Genomic DNA, 20879 nt, shown 5'->3' on the forward strand with positions numbered 1-20879 from the left:
GAACATGCCTACGTGCATTTTTATTAGGGAGCAGTCTTATTTGTTTTGTAAGCTTCATGTGGCTGTAGTTTTATGCAGAAAGTTGAGGATGTGCTCAGGTGTTTTAAAATTGAGGACCATTCTTTGCTTTTCATGTAGTAACCTAATTATCAAGTGAAATGTGCAGGAAAATGCTGAAGGAATATGAAAAGCATAGGTTTATTTCCTAGATATTTTTATTAAAATATATACAAAGGAAATTTTATTTTCTTTTTAAAAAAATATATTTTGTTTTATTTTATTTCCATTTCTCATATGTTCTTTTATTATCTTAATCTCACTTTAATCTATATATTTCCAAATTTAAGCAGCTGAAAGACTGGAAGCACTGAAACAATTTTCCTCAAGTCTCAATGAAATCTACAAACGAAATCAAGTTTAAAGGAAACCAGACGACTGAGTCTAAAATCATATATGCCTGAACTCAGCACTTGCATCCAATTTAGGAGAAACACAACCACTGCATCCTAAACATTTCAGTATTTCTCATAGTCTGAGATAGTTTAAGATGGCAGCAGTTTGAATAGGAAGCATGACAGGAATTTGTAAAAGGTGTTGCTGTTCATATTATTTTTTCTTGTACGAACTGACAAAATTAGTGGTAAAAGAGTTAATTCTGAAAGTTTATTCTGAGGTGCTACAATTTCTATCTTCTCAGTGATAGATATTCCAACTTCTTTTTTTTTAGGCAACAGAATTACAAAGGTTTTTTAATTTTTTTACGTCTAGAAAATCAGTATGAAACTACGGCATTCTATGATTTTTGTGCAGACGTAGGAGAGGGATATATCTATTTTGCACTGGATGCAGATACGCTGATCAAAATTCTTATCATCAGCACCACTTCCTGAAGCTGTAGGTCTGATAGCAGCAGCTCATTACAGAGCATTCTTTTGTGTTTGATAAAAAAAAAATCCTTGTGTTTACCTTAAAACATGCCCATGTTTATGACATTCAGAGCTTCAGATTTCAGTCTTAAGTCCCATATTTTAATGCCACAACTTATATTCAGATTGCTTTACCCATTTTTATCAGTTTTGACCAGTGAATTAGTATACTGGCAGAGTCCAAAGTTTTATCCCAGTTTAGTGTTTTAGTCTTTGTTTTTGTTTTTGTTTTGTTTTATTTTTTTTTAACATACTTTAACAAGTCAGTTTCAGGATCCAGTCTACAAATTCTGATTGATTTGGCACAATGACAGATTCTGATTACTTTTTTTTCCTCCCTCCTTGTCACAGAATCTGTCTTTCATGACATGTCAAGCAGCCTCTGATTAATTTGGCCTGGTGGTTCATGGGGCAGAATTCAGCCTATTTCTTTTGCGTTTCCCAGGATGTTTTTGACAATTTACTGTGCACACTCCAGTAGCCTGGCAGTGCTCACTGGCAAAGCCCAGAGCTCCTCAGCCATGGCTGGGGACTTGTGCTCAGCTCGATTATGCTGTGAGCATTTCTAACCAATGCGTAACCCCCCCTGCTTGTCTAGATCTTTGCAAAATATTTTCCTCTTAACCATTTTGATGTTGCTTTGTTTACCTAACAGAGGATGCACCCTAGAAGTGAAAAGGCAACTCAACAGATTATCAGTATTTAACACAAGGCGACCCCATACTGCTGCAGTTGTGGTCAACAGTGATGAAGGTAGTGATTTTCACAGGAAAACTAACATTGAAATGACACGGATATTTGACTGAGTACATGAATTCGATGAACATAGGATTTAGAGAAATGGAAAATGTCTATTTTATCTGTTTATCTAGCTTTTTCCCCCAAATGCATTACAGTCATTAGGCAGGAAAAGAAGAGGACAGCAAATTTGATTGTACCTTGGATTTCAGTTAACCATGTACAACTGGAATTTGCCAAGTCTTCTCTATTCATCAGCATCTGTACATGCAATGAACACAGAGTTGTCCTTCTTTCCCTCCACCTGACTGGGACAATTCCTGGATCTGTAAATTGACCAATGAAGTTGATGTGTCTGGTAAGGTAATCCAACAGATTCTTTAACCTGTCATCTAATCAGCAATGGATAAGTATCTTACAACCTTTCAAAATGAAAGAATGTTTAAAATGAGGTCTTGGCATGAATGTCATTAACCCAGCTCAGGTGCGTGTCCCAACCCTGGCAGCTTCTCTTCAACACACCTAGCCTTCTCCTCTGGGCTGGTCTCAATCCATTCTCTTCCCAGTCTGTGTTTGAGTTTGGGATTGCCCCACCCCAGGTTCAGGACATTGCACTTGGCCTTGTTGGCCTTCATTACCTCTGCATGGTCCTACCTCTCAAGCCTGTCCAGGTCTCTCTGGATGACATCCCTTCCTTCCAGTGCATCAACCACACAGTTTGGTGTCAAAAGCTGCTGAGGGTGCACTCAATCCCACTGTCCGTGTTGCCAACAAAGGTGTTAAACAGCACCCTGCCCAAGATGGATCCCTGAGGACCACCACTGAGGAATACCACTGAGGATCCCCAAACACTCACTGTAATAAATAGAGGTGGTATTTGAAGGTCCTATTCAAATCTTCAATGACCTAGATCACTCCTGCCACAGTATTTTCCTGTGAAAACAAAAGGATTGATATCGGTGTACTTATTTTAATTTTTATCTTCAGCTCAGGCAATTTTAGATGTTTTTACTTTGTGCCATCTCAAGAAATCTTGGCCAAGAGTACTACAGCAAGTGGGTTGCTGACCATGGTTGGTGTTAGCCAGCCTAGTCTGGTATGGGAAGGCTACTTTAAATATGGCCAAGCAAATAGCATAACCCATAAACTCATCCCACTGCCCAGAATGGAACAGAAGATGAGTGAACCTTTGAAGTGAAAGGTGAGCAAACCTACTGTACTGCTGTATGATCTTTAAACCATTTCCCTTTCCTGCCATGAAAGAGCTCTCTGAAGTGCATCTGCTTCACTTCCCCGGTCTTTGCTCTACACACGACAACTATTTCTTTGCTTTTCCTTCCAAAACAAACATATTTGCTCATTAAGAAAGGGAATTAGTGGCAAAATTCATTTCCCTTCCTGAATTTTATGTCCAGGGGGTGGTCTGCAGCAATGTGCCTCTTGGGCATGGGTTATTCCATTTGGCTGATGTCATGCCCCAGGGTGATTCAGGCTTCCTACCATGAGTCTCCATGAGAGCTTTTCTTTCCCCACTAACTTCAAGGGGAACCATCAGCAATCAGGATTCTGATCAAGGTGACTCAGTGACTGGGAAACCCAAAGGAGCTGAATCATAGCCTGAGAGTTTCTGAATAGATCATGAACACAGTGCTGCTTTTTAGGATTCAGCCTCGTACTTCCCCTCAGCCAAGTTGAACCAGGGCTGAATGCAGTGTTCATTTTTCAGATATCCAGGGACATCACCCACGTCCCTAGACATAAAATATGATTAAAAAAAAAATACTTCAAACTACCCCATTCCTCAAACAAACTAACGCCTCAGTCCTGTGCTGTGTAGAATCTCTTCTGAAATGCAATTTGCCAAATGAGATTTTGATAAATGACGATTCTACCATGCAAGGAAATAATAATCCACATCGTTGTTCTAACACTCTTTAACAATCTTCTTGCTCTGGTTCTGCAGTATACAGTGTTTCAGGGCAATACACTGTGTCTTCTTTAAAGCAGGAGGGCATGACAGTTATTTTGAGAATGGATATCATAATATGAATGGTATAAGCATGTACAGGAGCATTTAAAACTAGCAGCATCTGAATATAACTTTGCAAAGTTAAATTACAGTAATGTCAGGAGGATAAGAAATGTGTTCAGTGTTATGAAAAGAAAAGATATCCTTGTGCCATATACAGTGCTTATCATTTAATGACATAACAGTGTTTTGCTGTTAGACAAGCGATCAAATTTTTTTAATGTAAATAACCTTGTCTTAAATCTATTCCACTCTGATCACTGTGTGACTGTAAAAAAACCCACAGTACAGCATAATTTTAAATGATTTTCAGTCTAGTGGAATAGGTGTCAGTTGTGGGTGTCTTTCAGATGCTGGAGGTTTTAATCTGAGCAAAAGAGATCAATGCACAGAACAGGAAGGAAAAGTCATTGCAAGAGTCTTTGAGAAGTTTTTGGCTTCTCTTCCCCTCCCAGCCCTTTCACTCCCCTGTGATCTTAAAAAACAAACCGTTGCCCTTGGCAGTGCTGTTTATATGTTACAGAGGTTTTCTTCACATTGAGGTAAGAATTAAACCAGAACCATGTATCAGAGCTGTTTGAGGTTTCCTCCAAAGCTCCCAGATACCCGTGTAAAGGCTCCTAGGTTTTGCTCGGTTTTAATTTTTTCAGCAAGCCATCTATATACTCATCATCCTCAATACTGAGCAGTCCTCAGATTCCTTCTGCTACTTACTTTAAAGTTTTCCTCATTCCAGCCTTTTTCTGTGGCCATGACAGTTGGGTTGAAGAGCTGTAGAAATCACATGTCCTGAGACTGAGCCACAGAAACTGGAAGTTTTGCTCTATCCATAACCAGAACAGTTTTCTGACAGTAGAAAGGATCATCCTACTACAGTGTTTAGTAAGAGAAGCTCAAATCTAATGTGACATATCATTTGGTATGAATGACTCTGTCAGCATTTATCAGGGCATGTGAGACCAGATTTCAACCTCTGGTGTCTCCTGGACATAATCATTTGGTTTTACTGTGATAATACTGAGAGGCTCTTTAGGAATCAGCACCTCACACTAAAAAAACAGAGAGCCTCAGAGAGATTGCAGCCTGAATTGACCCAGCAGGTGAAGGAGGGTGGGGGGAATTGATGCCAAAAGAGGTGAAATAACCACCCTGCAAGGTAGGTCCATAGAAGATGGATAGATCAAGAGGAAATGGCCTCAAGTTTTGCCAGTGATTTAGGTTAGATATTAGGAAAAATTTCTTCCCCACAAGGGTTGTCAAGCATTGGAACAGCTGTCCAGGGAACTGTAGGGGTCACAGTCCCTGAAGGCATTAAAAATGCAGATAAATGTGACACTTAGTAACATGGTATACTTGGAAGTGGTAGGCTAATGGTTTGACTCTATCTTAGAGGAATTGTCCAAGCTAAACAATTATATGATTCTACAATTCTAAGACATGGAACTGAAATTCAGACCTCGCAGCTGTGATTATGTTCATGCAATACTCTCCAACTGCAAGTTAAGGCCTCTACTGCCAAATACAAGGCTGGGGCAGGAGGCAAAAAATACTAAATAGTGTGTGTGTGTTGCTTGTACTGTAAGATTGACCATGGATCATAATAGGTGGGGCTGGAGTGGTGATCCTGATTCCATTGCTCTGTCTCAATGTGCTCAAATCTGCCGTTGTATCACAGCGGTGACTTCGGAGCAGCCTTCGTGTCAGTGCTGCGGGAGCAGCCCTAAACCCAGCAAGTCACTCACACAAGCCCCGAAAATAAACCATCCTCTTTAGTCTACTTAGAAGAAACTCTTGAAGATAAGGTGTGAAAGGCTTTCATGACTACTCACAAAGGAGATTGAGTGAATGCAGGAATTTTCTTTAGAATGAAAACAACCCCTATCCAAATGTCAGTGAGCGTTTGCTCGACTCTATGTTCCCTAAACATAATTTTGCAGTTTCAAATCCTTTGAAGCTCAATTTTTCTGCCCTTTTTGGTGCTAAGATGGGAAACATTTTGATGGACTGTTTGTTCTCTAAGAACAAGTTTCTTTTCTGTTTTTTTATTTATTTTGTTTCAAGTTTGGTTATAAAATGATTCATAACTATACTAACACCCACAGACAGTGTCTCTAAAATGATTTAAACAAAATGTACTGCATTTTGCACCTTTTTCCATTGTTCTGAAGAACTGCATTTGTTCTCATTTAGCTTTAACAAAGATCAGATTGAGCTGGAACTTGGGTAAGAGAGGTGATAAGTTTGCAGATAATAATGCATCTCATCAGTCATGAATTGCACAAATTAATCTTCAGATAGGGGTATGTCATTCAAGAACTTACATGTTAGCACTTTAATTTTCAGAAGCTAGTTTCTATTAGGCAGATGGACTGAGAATGAGTAACAGCATTTCCCATTAGTGGAGGGAAAAAGAAAAATTAAGGTAAGTTCAAAAACATTAAGAAAATGATTTAATAATTTTGCTTAACTCAGCTTGTAATGAGAAAAAGAGCAAGAGCTTAAATGAATTAAGACAAAGTCTGCTTTGTTTAATAAATGTTTTCTCTCTGTTTAGAACAAAAGATGTGTATGGAAAAAGATAGCAAACAAAATATGTATTATACAGGAAAAAAGTTGAGAAAAGGAAAGATCTATTTAAAGGAATACCTTGAAAAGGGCTAAAAGAAATTCTTTGAAAACTAGTACCAATTTTTTTTTCTTCTTCCTTTTATGAAATTTGAATATTTCATTTTTTCTGACCCATGTCGGTAAAAAGCTGGGTTTTCTTTCCAGTAAAAAACTGGACCAGAAGGGCCTTTTCTCTGTGAGTGGTTTGATTTGCATAGGGAAAGAACCTGGCTGCCAGACACAGGCCACAAAGTGGTCACTGTTTTCATTCTGTACTCAGATATTTTAGTGTTTCAGAGCATAAATTGGTCACCATGTCTGTCTGGAAAATTCAGTGTCCACACCATGGGGTGCCCCAGCAAAGTGCAACTCTCTGTTCATGGGGAAGCGACCCTTTGGGCAGTGTTGGAGCAATCCCAGCTCAGCCCGGCCATGCTGCTTCACACTCTGCCCTGAATAAACAATAAGATATTAAAGATTCCCCACAGGCTCACATTTCTGGGAAGAAAAGGATTTGGGTCACATCCTCACTTGGGATAATCTGGTTTCCAAGAGCAGATATCACTGAACTACACTAGTTTACATCAAGTCATTTGATGTAACAGCCCTCCACAAGCTTTCTTTGTCATCAAGGGCTTGTTCAATTGTTAGACAAAGCTCTGTAGGTCGTAACGGTGATAGTACTTTGTAATATTGTTCTTTGAGTTATCATTTGAAAGCACTTTTAATGTATTTATTATGTTTAAAAAAATATATGAGGAAGCAACCGAGAGGCAGCTCAAAATTATTACAACCTGTTGTTTTACAGGTGAATAAAGGAAAAAGAATCCATTTTGCCTAAGGTTACTGTGAGTCAGAAAAAAAAAAAAAAAGAGGATTAAGCTCAAGGTGATATGACTACTAATCTTTGGCTTTAATAACTGAACTGCAGCAGGTCCCACCTGAGCTCAGGGTTCTTGCTTGTCATTTAGACAAGTAATTGAATAAAAGCTAAAGCAAAGAATCAATCCTCATTCTTGTTACATTTAGGGGGATTTCTTATCACGGATCTAAATGTGACATACAGCCTTAATGAATCTCATCAGCAGTAGGATATGTTCTACATGCTGATTCCTGACCACGACAAAAAACTTTGGCCTTGATCTGTCAAAATAAAGGAATAAATACATAAACATACAAAACTTGTTATTTAAAAAGTCTGTTTGTTTTCATGTATTTACTGTTGTATATATTTGTGTTTGCAGCAGCAGAGGTTCAGGACTTTAGAATGAATTTATTCCTCTTCTGCAATATTGTCCAGATACTCAGGGGCAGAGGAGTTCTGCTGTCATGCTTTGTTTAAACATAATTTACATACTTACAGAAAGTGTTGCAGCATTTTATGTTAGCACATGAAAATACTGACTTTTGCCATGCTATCCCATGTTTTTATCTGTGATTGCTCTGATCATCTTAGCTTTCTGCACTATCTGTGGAAATACGTGATAAACTCTCAATTTTTTGTCATAATTTCCTTAAAAATCCCCTGTGGCTAATCTGTAATTTGTTTTCTTGCTCTTCATGTATTTTCTACAACTTCTTTTTCTACAGTTGTTTAGGGGTTTTTTAATTTTGTTTTCTATTTTTGAAGGTTTAACATGGGGCTTTCTTAAGAGAAACACACTGATAACACCCCAATTCCTTACGCCTAATAGTAATTAATGTCTTAATTAAAAATGGTCCTGCATACCTTGGACTGACATTTTGCCTCAGAAATATTTTCACATTATCCCACAGAAATTTTTTTATACCAAATATACTGAATAATAACTCTTTTTTGCTGAATAATGACACATTTCTGAAATAAGTCACTAGGAAAAACTAAATGTTTTTACTTAAGTTCAGTGAAACTGAAATTTTTGTATGTTTTCCTCTTCTCACTAGAAACTGAGTTTGAACAACTTTTGAAGAATATTTGGTCTTGCCTTGAGAAATAAGAACATTTCAAAATTCATTAGTCCTATATGTAAGGATTGGATTATTTTTTCCTTCACCATATTAAAAATGTAATCTTAGTAAAGACTCTAAGGAGAGGTTTATACATGACTAGTTACTTTCTGTTTTGGTTCCTTTGCTTGTTATCTCATAAAGCTTTACAGTCTTTAGGAACCGCATATATACGTTTGAATAAAGAAAAATAAAAATAAAGAAAAAGCTCTAATCTTCCTGATTTATCACCAGTTCTAAAGCGTTGCTCTTACAAAACCCCCCAATTTTATTTTTTTTTTAATAAAGGATCAGAATCCTCCTTCTTTCTTTTTATTTCTGTTGTCCCCTATCTCCCTGCAATTTTTTTCAGGCCCCTGCTATATAACTCTACTTTGTTTTAGGGAATATTTGAGTGTTCATGAGAGTATGACCTGCCTGAGTGTTCTGGCCATCCCCTCTATGGATACCTACTCCCAAATTATTCTTACAGTGTAGACTAAGAAGACAAATGAGCTCTCCTACTGCTTAATCAATGGGTTTTTTTTTTTTTTTAATTTAGCCTCTAAATAAAGTTAGATGAGCCAAGTCCTAAAAACATCCATTTCCCTTTGCTGGTTATAAAAGGTGCCGAGGGGGACCAGCACAGTGTTCATGTGCACACACAGTCATATCCCCCCTCAACTGCTTCTTCCTGTCGTGGTAGAGATAAAGCTTAGTGGTAGACAGAAAGCCACTTCCATGCACCACCACTTTGTGCTGATGGGAGATTCTCACCTGTAGGGATGTCATCAGTTGTGGCCAGAATTTTCTTTATGTCATGGCAGCTTATTAGGCTGGTGGCTGATTTCAAACCTGTTTTTTTTTTTTCCAGTGACTTCAAGTGAGATTTAGATCAAATGCCTTGAGCTCCTTGTTGTCTGAGATGTTTTGCTGAACAGAGAAAATCAATCCCTTTAACATACAAAATGCCTAATTGGCAGGATATGCATGGCCAGGCTAGGAGGGGGTTTGAGCACACTGGTCTAGTGGAAGCTGTCCTTGCCCATGGCAGGGGATTGGAACTAGATGATCTCTAAGGTCTCTTCCAACCCAAACCATTCTGTGATTTTCTGATTCTATAGCTGAAGAAATACTATGTGCTATCTCTTAGGATTTAATCACAAAATGATGTGATGAACCCATGAGTAAACTTCCTGAAATTAAAAGATAAAGAGTTAAACCAAATTTCCTATGGTACATGTTTGAGATTATGATGTTTCAGGCCTTGCTTTGCATATTTTAGTGAAAGACACAGCAAAAGCTTGTGTTGCTGAGCAGCAGAGACAACAAACTTCATTCAGCGGTAAATAAGAAAGAGTGTGAGCGCTTCAGTGTTTACAAGGAATGCAGAGGAGCCATTTCAAGATCACTCATGGTTCACATTGGTAGATATTTGGTAACTAACCAGAAGAATTGTGTTAAGAATCACCCAAATCCTGTTTTAGCCAACTTAGAAATAGAATACATTCTGCAAAACAGAGCAGTTACAATTCTATCCTTTGTGTGTTTGATTCAGGCACACCAATGTTATAAACCATAGGCTGATAAATGGACCTCAAATATCGGTAAAAGAACAGAGTTTTCAACCATGCAGAATACAGAAACAAATTGTTGAACTTATTTAATTCTAAAGGCCTTTTCCATAATTTTTGCTCATGCAAAAGACTCCTGAGGCAACAAGACAGCTTACCTGCCAGCTTTGACATTTCTATAACCAAAGCAATATTTCAGAATCCTCGTGCTATAAATCTGATGTGGACTTGAATTTCCCGAAAGTAATAAATGATCCAATTAGAAAACAAACAAAAAGGTGAGAATAATTACGCTGTTTATTCTTCCATGATGATAAGGTGAGCTTGACAAGACAGAATGCTTTTCCTCAACCCAGAGTTTCTGTGTGCTTGCAATTGATCTTAGGAGTTAAAGATTCTGTTTGCATTTTTAACGTGCTGAGGTAAAATGTATTGCCTTGATAGAGATGTTAAGAAGCAGTTTGCTTACAGTATCTCTTACCCTTCATTTTCTATTCCTCTCACTTATTGCAGAATTTCAAAGGCATTTGGGGATATATTATCTGTGTAGAAGTAAGTCTTACACTGCAATGATTTACAGTAGCGCAGCTTTTAAAATCCTTTCTCAACAGCTTTTCTCTGCACTTAATCATTCACAAATGCATTGTTAATTAATTATACAGATTATTTTTAATGGAAAAAAATTACCACAAAAAGAAGGCTATTTTTCAGCTCCCTTTTTGCATGTATATGTGCAATCTGAACCAAGGGCTGTTCTATGAGGCATCACAGTTTGCAATTCTTTGATTTTTAGATTTTCTGAGGGTGGATTGTGCATAGTTTCAAAGAACCAAAGGTAGAATTTGTGCAGCATTTTCAGCTGACATTTTTGAATCCAATCTAAAACCAGCTATACTTCAACAAGTGGAAGTAGACACTCCTTGTGGTTAAATTAGGACCCGGGACTCAGAAAACATTTGACATTGCATCATCTCTAAGTAAGTTCTTAAAGGTACATATGTATATGATCTGTTGCTTGTGTTTGCTTGAGGTATATATCTCAGGACACCTTCTCCCCCTGCAAGTCCATTCATCCTAGAGCATAAAATCATGTATTTTGTGTTGGGAGCAACATTTAAATGTTATCCAGAATACCATCCCAGATGCCAGTTTCCAAAGAGGTGCCTCAACAGGCACTAAGACCAAGTCAGATGAATCCTCCCTTCTGGGAACATTAATAAAAAAGACCAAAAAATGGATTTTTTTTGAAAAAAAAAAAAAAAACAGCAAAAAAAAAAAAAAAACACCCCACAAAAAACCCCAAAATCTGGTTTTGTCAAAAAAAAAAAAAAGAATTGGAGGCAATCACAATGATTAATTGTGATTGGCTGTTTGCTGTTCACATCTCCTTCAGATGTATGTTCTGGGGTTTTTTTGTTTTTAAATATTGGTGATTGATTTAAACAAAATTCATCAAAAGAGTTGAAGTTCTGAAGATATTGAATCTTGAGGAATTCTTTAAAAATAGGTGTCTGAGTAATGAGAAAGTCATAATTAGTCTGGACTTAGAGAAAGGCCTCAGTATGACTTGGTGCCAGAGAGGTCATGGAAGACAACAGTTAATGTCCAGCCTGTGGGAAACCTACACTGAAAATCTTCAGAAAGAACCTTCAGTAATTTCACGGGTTGTAGAACTTGCTTAATAAGCATTTTTTTACATATGCAGTGGAAAACAGAAACTTGAACCCATAAAACGGATGTGTCAGTTTTAATTTGATAATAATGGTAGCACTAGCATCAATTTAAAAACATACAAAAAAGACCAATAGAAAAATATTTAAAAAGCACAGAGGATCTGCTGTTTTGCACAGAACCTTGGCTGCATGTTTCCACTGCACCGTGTTTGTGCTCATTTATACCAAGTGAGGTGGGAGTAGAAGCAGCCCGTGCCAGGATGGAGGACAGTAATGATTTCCACCCACTCTGCTCTCTGATGGTGTTGAACCAACCCAAGTAACTCCATTCCTGAGTGCTGAGGTTGCTCTAAATATTTTCAACACAAGGTTTTGTTTTTCTGCATGTCATAAAAAAGGGCTCTGCATTTATTGTTTGCAGAGTTGTACTGTTTTTTTCCTCCACTGCATGGTTATGAAAATGATTTCATTCTTATTCTAACATTGTGGGCTTCAAGAATAGATCTCCTTGCCCAGCATTCCTCTGAAATATGAAAGAGATGCCCTCTGCAGCAAGCTTAACACTGCTATCATCTGCATAATAAAGATAGTTTGTATGTATAGAATATGCACACACACATATAAATTTATACTGATATACCGTGTGGGCACAAAGATAAACGGAATAAGAATCACAGCAGCAAAATAGAAGAAGAGGCATGTAACTCAGTGACTGACATCAAGAACAGATCTCATCTGTCAAATGCCTGAATTGAGAGGCTTTTATGAACATTTCTTCTAGGACAAAGTACATTATATGTGCAAAATGAATGTATGCACCCGGATAGTGTGCCATTTCCCTAACAATTTCATTTAAAAAGTTGTTTCTCATTCTTTCTTTTTTTTTTTTTATTCCCCTTGCCAGTTTTATCACACCTCCTGTCCCTGAAAAAAAAAATTGTATTCTCCAAAATCCATGGGCTAAATTTTGCATCTCATTTTGTATAAAATTATCTACTTAGTCACAAACTCAGATACTCTCAGCGCAATTGAACACATCTCAAACATAATTAAAAATAGTAGGGTTACATCAGAAACATTCTTCCAGCTCTGAGGGGAATTTGCTTATGTGGTTGCAATTTTTTCTTGACGGATGTAAAGTAGTGTACAAACCTTAACATTTATCAGGATTATATCAGCAAGGTTGTTTCCACAAACACTGGTTGTCAAGGACCTGCTAATAATGATGTCTGCTTATAGTCAAATGTAGAACCAAATGACAATCTACTTAGTAAAGCAAACATTATCTTCTAGTGGAAATTATTTGATGGCAGATCTTGCTACTGCAAGTTTTCTCATTGGCGTAGGGCCCTGATTCAGAAAGACACTCACATATCTGCCTTTATTCATGTAATTGTGCTCCTGTTGAACTCAGTGGAACCACAAATATGCTCAGGTTTCATGTGGGCTCCAGAAGTTTGATGAATCAGCACCTGAACAGCAATAAGAAAATGACCTTAACTGTAGAATCATATCAATGACTAAATAAAAACTCAAATTTTTCCAGCTAAAGACTTGCCTCTTGGAAGAGAGAGAGTATTCTGCACTTTGCTATGTGTCTGTTTACATTAAAACCTTTTTCTTCTTAACTTGATTACTTTTTTCCACCTAGTAGAAACCAGTGAATTTCAAGCTTGGTTTATGCAGTTTTTATCGAACCCACTGGGGGTTTCTGATCTACCTTTTTAGATAGGTTAGGCTCCAGTAAGCAGCAGCTTGTAGACTGTAGTTTGAAAAAAGTATTTCTGAATAGGCATTGAAATCTTTGTTTGACTGAAGAGGATGGTGGAATGTTTCTAAAGCTGAGGTTGAGACAACAGCTTGTCTCCCCCATTAAAGCTGTTTTGGGACCCCTAACACCATAAAGGCATCACCAAAGGAACTAAGAAGCAGGATTTTTTGCATCACAATCAAGTGGAAGAAACTTCCCTTATTTTTTTTTTTTTTAATGGATAAAGAACGGGGTAAAAAACCAAAACTTAAATAAAAGGTTTGGATTTGCTTATGTTCTTTGAAGTTTTTCTTTGTAGGCAAGAAATCAGTGTGCAGAGAGGGGAGAGGGGAAAAGAAACCAAAAAGAATTTAAGAAAACACTGAGTTCTCTCTTTGAATTATATAAAAGCAGCTGTATTTGATTTAATTTTTCTTCAGCATAATGTGCTGTATAATCACGGGCTTCATCATCCCCTGGGCCTAAGCTTCTTCCTAACACAAGCTGTGAGAGCTGTGCCGCAGAGTTCAGTGGAAGCAGAATTTGACCCGTGCTTTGCTTTAGAAATAGAAGGTACCTCTCTCACATCTCTCTTTTCTTAGAAACTCTTTCTTTTGAGATGCTAAATGGTCCTAAAAATAATTGCTTGTGATGCCATCAGCCATCTACCTTGTAAACTATCAAAAGGAGGCAATAATCAAAAAGCTAAAAGTCCACATGCCTATAACTTATGAGTTGGAAGGATCAATAGATGGAAGCAGGAGGAATACTGCAATCTGCCAAAATTGTCTACAAGACTTTTTTCAACCCCACTGCTTAACACAGGGCATAGTTGGGAGAGGGAGAGAGAAAGAGGAAGAGGATGAAGGACTCTGTGGAGGTAGATGAACTTGTTTCTCAGGCCATTTAAAGGTTGACTCTCTTCCAAGATGAAGCAACTTTCTTTCATAAGGGTGAAAGAAACTTTTCCTGGGGGAAAATTTGTCCATAAAGAAAAATATTAGTGAGAATCTGAAATGAAACCAGTGTTGAAAAATGCTAACAATTCTTCAGTTATCAAACAGAGCTTAATGATATGTTTGGGATTTTTTTTTCCACCTCTCCCAAAATGCAACCAGAGAGGACTGTGCTGTTTCAGAGATTATTTGAGCTCTTAACCACAGACAAATAAATATTAATTGAGTCTGCTTCCATATGGAATAAATAAGAAAATTTATGGCACCTTACTGAAAGCAAAATCAGAACAAGACATAGTTTTTTTAGCCTTTAAGCCTGAAAATGCAAATAAAATGAGCAAAAGCAAATAAATAATAATTTGTCTCTCCTGCCACCCAGAGAAATCCTTATGTACTCTAAACTTTGCTTAATTAAAACTCACAGAACCCTGGTCCAGTAATTATTTCTTAACTGCTTGTTTTAGAGGAGAGAGCCTTTGGCCTTCAATTACAATAAATTACAGAGAGGGCAAGCGTGGACAGGCGGGATTCAATAGCCTTTAGTCAGCCTCATCTTCCCAACTCTGGAAAGCAAGGTTCTTTTTACAGTAGGACTTGACTCTGCAAGCCCTGAAGTCATGGTTAAAGATCCCATTGACTGTGTGGGCACAGACACAGCCCCCCTGTGCCTGTGGGGATAAGGGTTAACACTTAAGTTTGCAGTAAAGCTGTTTTGCTACACCAAGACTTTTTCTCTGTTTTTTTTTTTTCTTCTCCCCAACCAGTGGATTTCCCCCCCACCCCACATTCTTCTCGATGCAGTTTCAATGTACTCATCTTCCTGAGATCACTTTTACCTGATAAAAGTGCAAAGCCACTATGTCTTTATTTGTCAATTTGGTGTGTGGGGGGAGAAAGGGGAGATTGAATGTTGAGGTTCTACAGCTCCTCCAGCCCGTGGTGATTCATTAGGACATTATGTGGTAGGGAGGTGCACTCTGGCATGCTCTAGGCATTGTGCACACCGCTGTTTGAAACACAGCAACATAATAAATCCCTTTGTTAATAACTGTAAATGATGACTTATGCCCTGGAAATTCCTTTTCCTCCTGGCACAAGCAACTATAATCTCCAGGGTGCTGCAGAACTGAGTAGACATCCTAATACCTTTACTGGAGGTGAAACAATATGTACCTCATTAGCAGGTCACAGATCAAACTATTAGGAACATAGAGGGAAGCCAGGTAGGATTTGGTGGGATTTATAAAAGGTCATCTTAGAGGCAGCATGCAAAAACACTTTTTGGTGGTGAAAATGCCTCTGATCAACAGATTTCCCACTCAGTGGGCACGGGGAAGACATTTTATCCCATTGAACAGCCTAGTTTGGCAATGGTGATTACTTGGGCTTAAAGCTTTATGTATCTCATGAAATCTGCAGCAGTTCCTCTTGATAAATTAACCTTGGTTTGTTGCATAGAAGGAGGAAGCCCATGAGCTCATCTCTGTTTCCTTTGCTCTTTATCTCTTCACAGCGTTCATAGCAGGAGGGAAAGAACAACTAGAAAACACTGCAACATCTGCCACAAGGGAACACTCTGTAGTTGCCCCACAGTAGCCCAGGGGGTCAAATCCTTAGTCCTTATGTATAACCAGAGGAATGTTCAGCAACTTGGTGTAGCCTGGGATGTTCCACTGGATGCACTGTAGCTGCACCAGCCAACTGCATCCTTCAACAAGTCTTCATTCTCATAAAATTTCATATACTGTTTCTTTTTAAAATAAATCTACATTGATGGTTGTAGATGTTGTGTTAGTGGTTGCAAACAGAGGTCAGCATTTTTATTGTGCCAGAGGGAAAAGGAAACTGAGGCAGGAGGACAATGCCCCAAGCCCATCCTGTGAGGCTTTCAGGGAGTACACAAATGTTACCAGTCCTAAAGCTGTGCGAATTTTGTCACATAAGGACAGAATATTTGTAATAAAATGCCTTGTCCATTCCTCGCCAGGAGACCTTGCCAACTCCTACTGTTGTAGGATGGTCTTGTGTCCTGTGTGTGCCTGTTCTCCAGCCTTGGGAGCTTCTGCCTAGTAACTCCAAGAGGTTTGTAGGTACTCTCCCAGCCCATTGTGCATCCTTGGCAGAGCAGCATGGTGCTGGTGCTTCCACCAGAGGGAAGTGAGGGGCAAGATTCCCTGCCAAAATTCAGGTCAGATATTCTCACTCGTGTGATCAAGTTTACTCAATAAATATTTCTAAAATGTAGAGATTAGCTCCTGGCTATGATCTTTGGTTCATTCATTTCAGCTTATAAAATAACTTTACATGAAGATGCAGTAGACAAAAACCCAGTGAAAGGAAATAGGAAGATTGGCTCCTGCTCGTCCAATTCTCTGTTAAAAAACATGTTTGGGAAATTCCTCTTCAATTGGTCCCTCCAAGGCCTAGAATATTTTTATGTGTGCACACAGTGTCAAAACCCAAAGAAACCAAGCTAAATGGCCCACCTACAAAAACATTTAGATTAATTTCACTGATGTCTAAGGCAAGAAGATGTTTTGCCATTTGTCCTTTCATGCAAAGCATGAGAGAGGAAGGAAGAGTGGTTCTGTGATAGCTTTACTGGTGAGAGTGGCATGACAGTGAGAGACAGCAGGCTCACATTAGCAAAATTAGGTTCCCTTCCTATCTAACCTGCTACTGAGCCTGGATTATTTAAGTCTTCTAGTATTTCTTATCACTCAGCTGCAAAACAGAAATAACTTTCTGAAGTTCCTTAAAACCCTTTTTTAATATTATTTTTTCTTAAAAAATACAAACCCTTTCACTTCAACAGCATTTTTCTTCTTTATAATTTAGGGAAACAGGGTGCAGTTTGTCCATACAGTCTAAAATGAAGCACTTATCCAAAGTTAGGGGCTTTGGGAAGATGGATTAAGATGGAGGATGGATTAGGAACACCTGATTTAAGAGGATGCCATCATCCAGAGAGTGTACATTGGCCTGTAAGGGACTTCCAATGGGAGAAACAGGACTGTAGGCAGAAAAAAAAAACAAACAATATTGTCTGAGCTCGTGACAACAAGTATCAGAACCAGTCATTTACTGTTATTTGTAAACTCAGTATCTGTGAGGGCTATTCCCTTCACACCCCTTGATCTCGGGCTGAGCAATGCCAGGGCTGTTCTGAGTAACTGTGCTGTCCTCAAGGGAAGGGATGGTGCAATTCTTTATTTTAGGAGCCTAGAAATAGATTTGCTGCTCGTGGCAAATTGATTGTGGTCATCACCTACTATGGACCTGGCTGCTTTGGGCATATCCAGGGTCACCCTTTCCACAACTCCTTCCCCTTCCAGGACAAGATCGTAGCAAAGACAGGTTATAAAAAACACAAACATAAATCAACCCTGAGCAAAATGTCTGGTTTGACAGAGCTTGGAGCTCACCACATGGCCACTGCAGCATAGTGCCGTGCCATGTTCTCATCTGTAAAGATCTGGTTCACAAGAGGTGCTTTGTAGCCATAAAATACTATTTCTGGGCTTTTTTTTTTTTTTTTTGGTTGCTTGTTTATTTTTAAAGATTCTGAAATAAGTCAGGGACTATGCTGAAGTCCATCAATGCATTATTTTTGTGGCAGAACCCGAAAAAATGTGTTCTGTAGCTGACCAGTGCTAATACACTGAGAGAGGTGTGTGGGGGTAGAAAGCTCCCTGGAGCAGTGCTGGAGGAATGCATAAGGCAAAGCAAACCAAAACCAGACCAGTTTGTCCCTCACAATGTTTCACTTGCTGTCCCTGGAACTATAGTTGTGTTTAATCCTGCACAGTTGATTCACACCCAAAGAGAAACCAAGAGCCAAAGAACTTCCAAGAAATTTGGACACCGAGGCCACCAGGAGCAGAGAGAAAATGAGGATCTATGTTTAACAGTGGGGGAAAGGCATCCAGTGGATTCTGGCTCCCATATCTCACCAAACTGCAACTGTTGAAGTCCCAGTGACAAGACTTGGTTTCTGGGAGAGTAACTAGTGGCAGAGGAAGAACAAAGTGGAGATAAAAATTAGCTAAAATTATCCCAAATGTCTTGCAGTAGCTCTGTTCTTTGATTTTCTGTATTTAAAAAAAAAGGCATATAATTTAATCTGCATGAGAATAAGGCAGAAAGAAAGGGGTGTCTCTACCACATCTGCCCAGCTGTTCTCTAATAAGATGAAGATAACAAAATTTCAGCATGTGTTAATATTTCAGTACAGGCTTCTGCTCTGAAAGCATTCAGAAAACAAACGACCAGGTAGAGGGCTGTGCAGAGTAATTTCCCTTTTAGAAAGGGCAATTAAAACTGCAGTAGCCTTATCTCCTCACAACTTACATTGTTTTAGAACCACAGGACAAAAAATATTACTGAATGGAATTTCTGTGGGATTGCTAGAAATCAATATAATGTATCTTTTGTGGTAAATGCCTTAGAATCTATTTTCCTGCAATAAAAATACATTTATAATATCCCTAATGCTGATAAAATATCATCTTGATAATCTATTCAAACACCTAAGAGACTCCAGTTTCTGTTCTGACACGCTCTGAATTTCAGTTTAAAAATGCATTCTGGTTTAACTGTCATCAATAGCCTAATGCAATCTCAAAGAAACAGGCATAGGCTATTCAAATATGTTTCCAATACAAGTTGGAGATTGTCAGACAAAGAAAAAATAGCTTCCCAGTTAAAGACATAAATGTCAAGAAATAAGAAGAGGAAGAAAAAGTGTGCGAAATTCTGATTTTTTTATTGCATTTCTTTGGTATGGGTCAATTAATTATAAATCATCATAATTTTAATAAAAATACTCTACAAAGCACAGTTAAAAAGCATGACTTAGTTCATCAAGATCTAAGAGGGTCTTTCTTTGCTGTTGAAATTTTAATTATTCACTCTTTCAATATTTATAAGTCACCTCATTCTCAATTTGGTAGGTGAGCCGCAGAATCGAGATTTAATAGTGGGAAAGGCAGGAAATTTAGGGTACTTTCCTGTATTTAAGCATTTTCTTTTGTTTTCCTGTGTTTGAGATTAAGCAATAAAATTCTCTCTTTACAGTCTTAAGGTCTAAAGCCTTACTGTCATAAAAAATTAATTTTTTCTTGGTCTGTATGACTTCATTACGTACAAACTTGTGAACTATGCTAGGTATTCCAAATTTCAAAAGGGAATTATGTGTTATGGTCACTGATTGCTATTAGAAAATGGATTTTTAAACTTATGTTAATATGAGTTATGATACATCTGAGTAGTTCACTCACCAGTGAAATGATCTTTACAGTCCCTTCTAACCCAAACCATTCTAAAATTCCATGAAATCTCAATTGGTGAATTAGAACATTACAGAATAGATTATAGACAAGTAAATCCCTTTTTTTTTTTCTTTTAAAGCTCAGATCAGAAATTTCAACCCGTCCTTTCCAATATAATATTGCACAAAGCTGTGATACTTCACCCTGTTACTCCTTCTCCTGCACAACACTACCAAGGCTCAGGATAAAGTCAGTCTGCGAGAAGGCTGGACATTCTTAAAATTTAACAGTAAACAACTTCTTGCAGCATTTTTTTTTTAATCTCCCCATTTTGCAGGAAAACAAAAGTTACAATATCAGCCCTGAAGGTCTATTTGTGCTGTGAGCAATGCCCTTGTGTGAATGGAGAAATCTGGACTTGTCAAAATAAAATGCTCGTCTAAGACAGAGATACTTTTGTACTGCAAAAATATTTGAAAGCCTTGCAATTCTCTTTTTTGCCTCTTTTAGCCTCACAAAGGTCAGACTCAGCAGCCTGAAAGACACAGAGAAGCTGTGGCAATTTTCCTTGAACAAGAGATGCGGTTCTGATAGCGGGATCACACAGCTCAGTAGTTTCATCACCATTCGGATGCTTGTAGGAGTTACTGATCATCAAAAGGGACCTTTAAATTTATGGTTATTCTGTGTATTTCCTTCCTTACTAAGCATTTTGTGATCAGCCCTTGGGTTGCTTGGTTTTTTTGCTTAGGACCTCATTTTTTTGCTTTTGTTTAGCTTGTGAGTAGACTTTTCCATGAGAACCAGAAGTTTCTAGATCAAGATGTTAATTTTCATCTTGGGCATCTCCCTTATGTTCTACTTGTTTACTCCTAATATTGCCTCTTATAGAATAATTAAGGTTGGAAAAGATGTGTAAAATCAACAATTCCAATAATCTTTCCATCACTCTTCTCAGTGACACAGATATGGGCTAGCTGAGGCTCTGTTGGCATTAATAAGAATGAGTTAATATGTTTGCTATGTGCACTTTGAATGTACTTTTCCTCTCCTCTGAAATATTCCCAATGAGATAAACTTCAAGTCATGCTGAGTATCTCTTTCCCCAAGAGTCTGGGAGGGAATTAGGGTATTGAAAAATGGCAAAATTTTTAAAAGTAATTATGAGATCCTGAAGGGTTCTTGGCATCCATGAAGATCACAAGATATTTTGAAGGCCCCCAAAGGAAACAGGACAAGTTTATGAAGGAAATATCTTTTCAGGAACTGTGATAATAGGATGCCTCCCCATTCAGAAATATCCAGAAATTTGTAAATAAGAGGATTGTGAAATAAACAAAGAGCATCTGATCACCTGCAAAGCAGAAATCCTACACTTTCTCTGGCCTTGT

Source organism: Anomalospiza imberbis, chromosome 5 (genome assembly GCF_031753505.1).
Source record: "Anomalospiza imberbis isolate Cuckoo-Finch-1a 21T00152 chromosome 5, ASM3175350v1, whole genome shotgun sequence".
NCBI lineage: Eukaryota > Metazoa > Chordata > Aves > Passeriformes > Viduidae > Anomalospiza > Anomalospiza imberbis.